Genomic DNA, 10,396 nt, shown 5'->3' with positions numbered 1-10,396 from the left:
CATAGAAACACACCATGCACAAAATCAATGATTACCATGCCAAAACTTTGGAAAAAACAGCACCTTCTAGTGTTTAAATTTGGATTCTGCTGTAATCAATGCAATGGACAAACCCACTGATGAACAAACACCAGCAAGGCAGTCCCAAAGTAAAGCACTTATTCTTACATGGAATAACAGATGCTTCTCTTTGTAGTCATCGAGGGAGTCTCCTTCAAATGAAACTAAAAACAGACCAGTTGGACACTGGGAAGTCAGTCAGCAAACATTTACCCCAACTTGATGAGATAGGTATAAACGGAGGTCGGAGCCAGCTCCAAATGGGCGGGTGAGCTCCAAATGGGTGGGACTTCAGCTCCAAGTGGGCTGTACAAACCTCCAGAGCCTTTTAATTGGTTTATTTAATGTCATGGGGTTAATGCACGCTGCGAATCCCCCCCCCACCCCCCCCACCACCACCAAAAAAAAAAAAAAAAAAAAAAGACGACGTCAACTTCCCAAGGCTTTTCAGCGTCAAGAAAGAGGAATTTGAAGGGGTAAGTTTAGAGTTGTACAACGTATTACAAGTTGTGAAAAAGTGCAGTATCTTGGCGGTAGATGTTTTAGTCTTGACGTAGTTAAATCATGATTACAAGCTCATTGCATTCAAGTTTGAAAATTGGAGGACATTCATGTGCAGTTTTTACCTTCAAAGCTCATATTTAAGATTATTCCGAGAGCACGTTAAGACAGCATTAGCAGCACAGATAAATTACATCTTTATTGTGTCTGTTACCCTTTTCTGCTAAATATTTCTGCAATACAAATAGGATTTACGCTGCAGATTACGGACACTGAAGACCATAAGCAAGCATTGTTACTAACGTTACGTAAAATATGCAGGCCTATGTATTATAACTGCACTGATATTTAAGCGATCAATAACTATTAATAGATTTAGTACAGTGTTCCATAAGAATGAGTCTTCGTTACAATAGTCTTTACATGAGTCTTCTCCTAACTGATAATGCTTGACTTTAACAAAGCTGGTCATTGTTTCAAAACCTGCTGTTATATTTTTAAAATGTTATCTATTTTTACGTGTAACGTTAATACAAATAATGTAATGCAATTGAAACATTTGGTTTAATTACCAAATTCATTTTTCAATTTAATAATCATAACAGTGGATATATGAGGCTAACTGCAGTGTCCACTACCATGCATTACATATCAACAGGTGTAGAATTAATTTTTTCATTGTAGGAAACACAAACAAACAAAAACCTTATGTGTAAACTTTGTGTTACAGAAAGTTCAAGTATGGGTGGCCAGAAGTTACATTTCAGTGACCTGGTTACCGCCTCTCTCTGCAAACCCAAAGGATCACTTTCCTGTAAACTGTTTTTTGTTCTTTCTATGCATCAAGATGTGTCATTTATTTTTTTCTGAAGATTTTTGACTAATGTGTGTGTATGTGGGTCTTTGTGTGGATAAATTATGTTCATACTTTAAAGGTGGACATTTGCAACAGCGCTTGTCCCTAAAATTGCTCCAGGGGTATGGTCAGAGACTGTCCTAAAGGACAAATGATGGAATGTAAATGACATTACATTCTGTAGAAGTCTCACATAAATGTGCATTGTACTTTAGTTAATGTTAACTTGTCAACAGTGAATTATTTTAGGATGTCATTGGACTGAATGTTTAGTGATTAATGACACTTCATTCCAGTAAAAATATAATCCATAGCCTTGGAGTGAAAGCAGCAGCAAAGTGTTCCAATGCTGATAAAAATCAAGCTGGTTAAAACCTCAGGTTCCTTAAATATCTGTTCTACAGGACTGTTTGGGGTTGGACAGATTTTGTAATGGTTTTGAAGTCTGATGCTCACCAGGCCTTCATTTATTTGTTCAGAAATGCAGTAGAAAAAGTAATATTGTAAATTGTAATAATATTTTACAATAACTCTTTTCTATTTGAGGCAGCAGTGGATCTACCCCAATCATCATTAACGGGACCCCAGTGGAGAGAGTGAGCAGCTTCAATACCTTCAAATGCCCTGCAAAGAGTAGCTGAGCGCATCTCCAGAACATCTCCCCCTTCTCTGCAAGACATCCACACCAGAAGATGTAAATCTAGGACTGTTAAGATCCTTAAAGACCCCACCCACCCTGGAAATCCACTGTTTCATCTGCTACAGTCAGACAGACGCTTCTGCAGTCTGATGGCAAAAACAGATAGGCTCAGGAGGAGTTTCTTCCCTCATGTTATCAGACTACTAAACATGGACATTAAACACACTGAACTTTATAGACTGGTTGTTTAGGGCTACCCAATAACTCTCTGCACACTGCTTTTTTGACAACCTAACTATGCAACTCATCCTCACTGCACATTGTCTACATCTCTGCACATCATCTGTGTAGCAGTTTCTATGTAGCATCTCTACAAATCATCTGTGTAGTAGTTTAATACAGTATATGGTGTATATTTTATACAGTATATTTTTTCCTGTTGTTTCATTATTTTATTTTTTTTGCACAGTCTAAAAAGAGTATGACAGACCTACATTTCACTGCTTTTTGCATGTCATATAACAAATAAAACTTGAATTTTTAATGGTGTGGAGTGTTACCTGTGATTGAGTTGGTGATAAAAAGGAGATGGGGAAAAGAGTGTCTTAAATTGGACTTTGGTACCAATAATATTTTCCTCTTAAGTCTTGGAATGTTTATTTTTATTATTATTAATTCTTGTATTACTATTTAGATTTTTTTTTTCTTTTTTTTTTTAATTAAATGTTTATTTGTACATTTACTGCTTTTTATAATGTTGTTTCACCTAGAGCCAAGGGGGTTGTAACAATCTAAACAATATAATTTCTCCCTCAGATTTCAAACTTGCATTAAAGAAAAACATTAACATACAGTAAACATTTTATTGCTCTAAATTACTCATTCATTTTCTTGATACTGATATAATTATAAAATTTATATAATTTAATATACTTGAATGTTTGCAGCTGTCACAAAATTATATAACCTCTTGTTAATAAAATGTAAACTACAATGAAAAACAATAAATCTGTTTTTCATTAGTATCGCTACTTTATGCCCTCCTCATTCGCGGGCACCCCGGCAATGACGCAATGTGAAATTTCCGCTTAAACTCCGCCCATTTGTAAAGTCCCGCCCACTAGCGGCAAAAGTTCCTCCCACTTGGAGCTCTCCGTGAAGTCCAGCCCACTTGCGGCAAAAGCTCCTCCCACTTGGAGGTCTCCGGGCTGCAGCGATACCTACTTGAACTTGATAGCACTTTCTGCTTTGGTTGAAAAGAAAGATGCTAAAGTTAGAGTAGACATCAGCTGCTTTTCACTCAAGGAGGCAAGGATTTGAAAAGTTGGCCACAGAGGAGGATGCATAATTGTGTCCAATTTTTTTCAATTTTATTCAGCATTTACAGTTACAAGTTTGGACCAGAGGCATATATCTGCAAAATAAGAAATACTAATTAATTAAATAAAAAAACTATAAGAAATAGAACATAGGTGAAGCTTTGGTTGCTCTTCATTTCCTCATTACTACTACCCCAAAGAGAAGCACTTATGAACATAGGACCAATCAATGCTCCCATTTGAAGTAATCTTAATGGGATGGATACTGTGATTATCTGATCATTGCATTTAGAACTCAGTTTGGCGTCCCAGAAAATAAATTATCTCCTGAAGCACTGGTCACTTGAAACTACCCCAACAAATAGCACTTACCTATTACAACAGACAAGTCAGTGCCATTATGAGGGTACCGATAGTGACAAATCAAAATATTTTCCATTTCGAAGACTACAATTCTGTGGAATCAGATGAGGACATTTCCAGCCAGAGATACCAGGAGCATGCTGCCTGCAGTCAAGGTGAGCTGATCTGAGCAGTTTTGTTAACAGCACCCATTATAAATATGTCTATGGCTCTTTGGCTTTGCTGTGGTCATTGGTACTTGGGTAGTTTTGAAAGGCCATTAATCTTTGATTGCCCTGTTAATATCTTTGGAATGCTTTAGCATTCTTGAGCATGGATGGACTTTTCACACATTTAAAGCATTTCATGCAGATTCAACTATTATAATGTTTTCTGAAAGAAGAACATTATGACAGTCCTTGTTAAAGCATATAAACACCCCATGCACAAAATCAATGATTACCATGCCAAAACTTTGGAAAAAACAGCACCTTCTAGTGTTTAAATTTGGATTCTGCTGTAATCAAGGCAATGGACAAACCCACTGATGAACAAACACCAGCAAGGCAGTCCCAAAGTAAAGCACTTATTCTTACATGGAATAACAGATGCTTCTCTTTGTAGTCATCGAGGGAGTCTTCTTCAAATGAAACTAAAAACAGACCAGTTGGACACTGGGAAGTCAGTCAGCAAACATTTACCCCAACTTGATAGCACTTTCTGCTTTGGTTGAAAAGAAAGATGCTAAAGTTAGAGTAGACATCAGCTGCTTTTCACTCAAGGAGGCAAGGATTTGAAAAGTTGGCCACAGAGGAGGATGCATAATTGTGTCCAATTTTTTTCAATTTTATTCAGCATTTACAGTTACAAGTTTGGACCAGAGGCATATATCTGCAAAATAAGAAATACTAATTAATTAAATAAAAAACTATAAGAAATAGAACATAGGTGAAGCTTTGGTTGCTCTTCATTTCCTCATTACTACTACTCCAAAGAGAAGCACTTATGAACATAGGACCAATCAATGCTCCCATTTGAAGTAATCTTAATGGGATGGATACTGTGAATATCTGATCATTGCCTTTAGAACTCAGTTTGGCGTCCCAGAAAATGAATTATGTCCTGAAGCACTCGTCGCTTGAAACTACCCCAACAAATAGAACTTACCTATTACAACAGACAAGTCAGTGCCATTATGAGGGTACCGATAGTGACAAATCAAAATATTTTCCATTTCGGAGACTACAATTCTGTGGAATCAGATGAGGACATTTCCAGCCAGAGATACCAGGAGCATGCTGCCTGCAGTCAAGGTGAGCTGATCTGAGCAGTTTTGTTAACAGCACCCATTATAAATATGTCTATGGCTCTTTGGCTTTGCTGTGGTCGTTGGTACTTGGGTAGTTTTGAAAGGCCATTAATCTTTGATTGCCCTGTTAATATCTTTGGAATGCCTCAGCATTCTTGAGCATGGATGGACTTTTCACACATTTAAAGCATTTCATGCAAATTCAACTATTATAATGTTTTCTGAAAGAAGAACATTATGACAGTCCTTGTTAAAGCATAGAAACACACCATGCACAAAATCAATGATTACCATGCCAAAACTTTGGAAAAAACAGCACCTTCTAGTGTTTAAATTTGGATTCTGCTGTAATCAAGGCAATGGACAAACCCACTGATGAACAAACACCAGCAAGGCAGTCCCAAAGTAAAACACTTATTCTTACATGGAATAACAGATACTTCTCTTTGTAGTCATCGAGGGAGTCTCCTTCAAATGAAACTAAAAACAGACCAGTTGGACACTGGGAAGTCAGTCAGCAAACATTTACCCCAACTTGATAGCACTTTCTGCTTTGGTTGAAAAGAAAGATGCTAAAGTTAGAGTAGACATCAGCTGCTTTTCACTCAAGGAGGCAAGGATTTGAAAAGTTGGCCACAGAGGAGGATGCATAATTGTGTCCAATTTTTTTCAATTTTATTCAGCATTTACAGTTACAAGTTTGGACCAGAGGCATATATCTGCAAAATAAGAAATACTAATTAATTAAATAAAAAACTATAAGAAATAGAACATAGGTGAAGCTTTGGTTGCTCTTCATTTCCTCATTACTACTACCCCAAAGAGAAGCACTTATGAACATAGGACCAATCAATGCTCCCATTTGAAGTAATCTTAATGGGATGGATACTGTGATTATCTGATCATTGCATTTAGAACTCAGTTTGGCGTCCCAGAAAATAAATTGTCTCCTGAAGCACTGGTCACTTGAAACTACCCCAACAAATAGCACTTACCTATTACAACAGACAAGTCAGTGCCATTATGAGGGTACCGATAGTGACAAATCAAAATATTTTCCATTTCGAAGACTACAATTCTGTGGAATCAGATGAGGACATTTCCAGCCAGAGATACCAGGAGCATGCTGCCTGCAGTCAAGGTGAGCTGATCTGAGCAGTTTTGTTAACAGCACCCATTATAAATATGTCTATGGCTCTTTGGCTTTGCTGTGGTCGTTGGTACTTGGGTAGTTTTGAAAGGCCATTAATCTTTGATTGCCCTGTTAATATCTTTGGAATGCCTCAGCATTCTTGAGCATGGATGGACTTTTCACACATTTAAAGCATTTCATGCAAATTCAACTATTATAATGTTTTCTGAAAGAAGAACATTATGACAGTCCTTGTTAAAGCATAGAAACACACCATGCACAAAATCAATGATTACCATGCCAAAACTTTGGAAAAAACAGCACCTTCTAGTGTTTAAATTTGGATTCTGCTGTAATCAATGCAATGGACAAACCCACTGATGAACAAACACCAGCGAGGCAGTCCCAAATAAAGCACTTATTCTTACATGGAATAACAGATGCTTCTCTTTGTAGTCATCGAGGGAGTCTCCTTCAAATGAAACTAAAAACAGACCAGTTGGACACTGGGAAGTCAGTCAGCAAACATTTACCCCAACTTGATAGCACTTTCTGCTTTGGTTGAAAAGAAAGATGCTAAAGTTAGAGTAGACATCAGCTGCTTTTCACTCAAGGAGGCAAGGATTTGAAAAGTTGGCCACAGAGGAGGATGCATAATTGTGTCCAATTTTTTTCAATTTTATTCAGCATTTACAGTTACAAGTTTGGACCAGAGGCATATATCTGCAAAATAAGAAATACTAATTAATTAAATAAAAAAACTATAAGAAATAGAACATAGGTGAAGCTTTGGTTGCTCTTCATTTCCTCATTACTACTACCCCAAAGAGAAGCACTTATGAACATAGGACCAATCAATGCTCCCATTTGAAGTAATCTTAATGGGATGGATACTGTGATTATCTGATCATTGCATTTAGAACTCAGTTTGGCGTCCCAGAAAATAAATTATCTCCTGAAGCACTGGTCACTTGAAACTACCCCAACAAATAGCACTTACCTATTACAACAGACAAGTCAGTGCCATTATGAGGGTACCGATAGTGACAAATCAAAATATTTTCCATTTCGAAGACTACAATTCTGTGGAATCAGATGAGGACATTTCCAGCCAGAGATACCAGGAGCATGCTGCCTGCAGTCAAGGTGAGCTGATCTGAGCAGTTTTGTTAACAGCACCCATTATAAATATGTCTATGGCTCTTTGGCTTTGCTGTGGTCATTGGTACTTGGGTAGTTTTGAAAGGCCATTAATCTTTGATTGCCCTGTTAATATCTTTGGAATGCTTTAGCATTCTTGAGCATGGATGGACTTTTCACACATTTAAAGCATTTCATGCAGATTCAACTATTATAATGTTTTCTGAAAGAAGAACATTATGACAGTCCTTGTTAAAGCATATAAACACCCCATGCACAAAATCAATGATTACCATGCCAAAACTTTGGAAAAAACAGCACCTTCTAGTGTTTAAATTTGGATTCTGCTGTAATCAAGGCAATGGACAAACCCACTGATGAACAAACACCAGCAAGGCAGTCCCAAAGTAAAGCACTTATTCTTACATGGAATAACAGATGCTTCTCTTTGTAGTCATCAAGGGAGTCTCCTTCAAATGAAACTAAAAACAGACCAGTTGGACACTGGGAAGTCAGTCAGCAAACATTTACCCCAACTTGATAGCACTTTCTGCTTTGGTTGAAAAGAAAGATACTAAAGTTAGAGTAGACATCAGCTGCTTTTCACTCAAGGAGGCAAGGATTTGAAAAGTTGGCCACAGAGGAGGATGCATAATTGTGTCCAATTTTTTTCAATTTTATTCAGCATTTACAGTTACAAGTTTGGACCAGAGGCATATATCTGCAAAATAAGAAATACAAATTAAATAAATAAAAAACTATAAGAAATAGAACATAGGTGAAGCTTTGGTTGCTCTTCATTTCCTCATTACTACTACCCCAAAGAGAAGCACTTATGAACATAGGACCAATCAATGCTCCCATTTGAAGTAATCTTAATGGGATGGATACTGTGATTATCTGATCATTGCATTTAGAACTCAGTTTGGCGTCCCAGAAAATAAATTATCTCCTGAAGCACTGGTCACTTGAAACTACCCCAACAAATAGCACTTACCTATTACAACAGACAAGTCAGTGCCATTATGAGGGTACCGATAGTGACAAATCAAAATATTTTCCATTTCGAAGACTACAATTCTGTGGAATCAGATTAGGACATTTCCAGCCAGAGATACCAGGAGCATGCTGCCTGCAGTCAAGGTGAGCTGATCTGAGCAGTTTTGTTAACAGCACCCATTATAAATATGTCTATGGCTCTTTGGCTTTGCTGTGGTCGTTGGTACTTGGGTAGTTTTGAAAGGCCATTAATCTTTGATTGCCCTGTTAATATCTTTGGAATGCCTCAGCATTCTTGAGCATGGATGGACTTTTCACACATTTAAAGCATTTCATGCAAATTCAACTATTATAATGTTTTCTGAAAGAAGAACATTATGACAGTCCTTGTTAAAGCATAGAAACACACCATGCACAAAATCAATGATTACCATGCCAAAACTTTGGAAAAAACAGCACCTTCTAGTGTTTAAATTTGGATTCTGCTGTTATCAAGGCAATGGACAAACCCACTGATGAACAAACACCAGCAAGGCAGTCCCAAAGTAAAACACTTATTCTTACATGGAATAACAGATGCTTCTCTTTGTAGTCATCGAGGGAGTCTCCTTCAAATGAAACTAAAAACAGACCAGTTGGACACTGGGAAGTCAGTCAGCAAACATTTACCCCAACTTGATAGCACTTTCTGCTTTGGTTGAAAAGAAAGATGCTAAAGTTAGAGTAGACATCAGCTGCTTTTCACTCAAGGAGGCATGGATTTGAAAAGTTGGCCACAGAGGAGGATGCATAATTGTGTCCAATTTTTTTCAATTTTATTCAGCATTTACAGTTACAAGTTTGGACCAGAGGCATATATCTGCAAAATAAGAAATACTAATTAATTAAATAAAAAAAACTATAAGAAATAGAACATAGGTGAAGCTTTGGTTGCTCTTCATTTCCTCATTACTACTACCCCAAAGAGAAGCACTTATGAACATAGGACCAATCAATGCTCCCATTTGAAGTAATCTTAATGGGATGGATACTGTGATTATCTGATCATTGCATTTAGAACTCAGTTTGGCGTCCCAGAAAATAAATTATCTCCTGAAGCACTGGTCACTTGAAACTACCCCAACAAATAGCACTTACCTATTACAACAGACAAGTCAGTGCCATTATGAGGGTACCGATAGTGACAAATCAAAATATTTTCCATTTCGAAGACTACAATTCTGTGGAATCAGATGAGGACATTTCCAGCCAGAGATACCAGGAGCATGCTGCCTGCAGTCAAGGTGAGCTGATCTGAGCAGTTTTGTTAACAGCACCCATTATAAATATGTCTATGGCTCTTTGGCTTTGCTGTGGTCATTGGTACTTGGGTAGTTTTGAAAGGCCATTAATCTTTGATTGCCCTGTTAATATCTTTGGAATGCTTTAGCATTCTTGAGCATGGATGGACTTTTCACACATTTAAAGCATTTCATGCAGATTCAACTATTATAATGTTTTCTGAAAGAAGAACATTATGACAGTCCTTGTTAAAGCATATAAACACCCCATGCACAAAATCAATGATTACCATGCCAAAACTTTGGAAAAAACAGCACCTTCTAGTGTTTAAGTTTGGATTCTGCTGTAATCAAGGCAATGGACAAACCCACTGATGAACAAACACCAGCAAGGCAGTCCCAAAGTAAAGCACTTATTCTTACATGGAATAACAGATGCTTCTCTTTGTAGTCATCGAGGGAGTCTCCTTCAAATGAAACTAAAAACAGACCAGTTGGACACTGGGAAGTCAGTCAGCAAACATTTACCCCAACTTGATAGCACTTTCTGCTTTGGTTGAAAAGAAAGATGCTAAAGTTAGAGTAGACATCAGCTGCTTTTCACTCAAGGAGGCAAGGATTAGAAAAGTTGGCCACAGAGGAGGATGCATAATTGTGTCCAATTTTTTCAATTTTATTCAGCATTAACAGTTACAAGTTTGGACCAGAGGCATATATCTGCAAAATAAGAAATACTAATTAATTAAATAAAAAACTATAAGAAATAGAACATAGGTGAAGCTTTGGTTGCTCTTCATTTCCTCATTACTACTACCCCA

General features: G+C 37.3%; 1 long non-coding RNA gene across 1 annotated transcript; it reads left to right on the top strand.

The window, feature by feature from the left end:
* Positions 1-466: 466 nt before the first annotated feature.
* Positions 467-3,546, top strand: LOC128021600 (uncharacterized). Its single transcript, XR_008185608.1, has 3 exons — positions 467-536; positions 1,292-1,375; positions 1,968-3,546. It is a non-coding gene; the product is annotated as an uncharacterized LOC128021600 (long non-coding RNA).
* Positions 3,547-10,396: the final 6,850 nt, after the last annotated feature.

The sequence above is a fragment of the Carassius gibelio genome, chromosome A10 (genome assembly GCF_023724105.1).
Source record: "Carassius gibelio isolate Cgi1373 ecotype wild population from Czech Republic chromosome A10, carGib1.2-hapl.c, whole genome shotgun sequence".
In the NCBI taxonomy this organism is placed as follows: Eukaryota; Metazoa; Chordata; class Actinopteri; order Cypriniformes; family Cyprinidae; genus Carassius; species Carassius gibelio.
The sequence above is the reverse complement of the archived record's forward strand: the minus strand, read 5'-3'. Positions and strand labels throughout refer to the sequence as shown.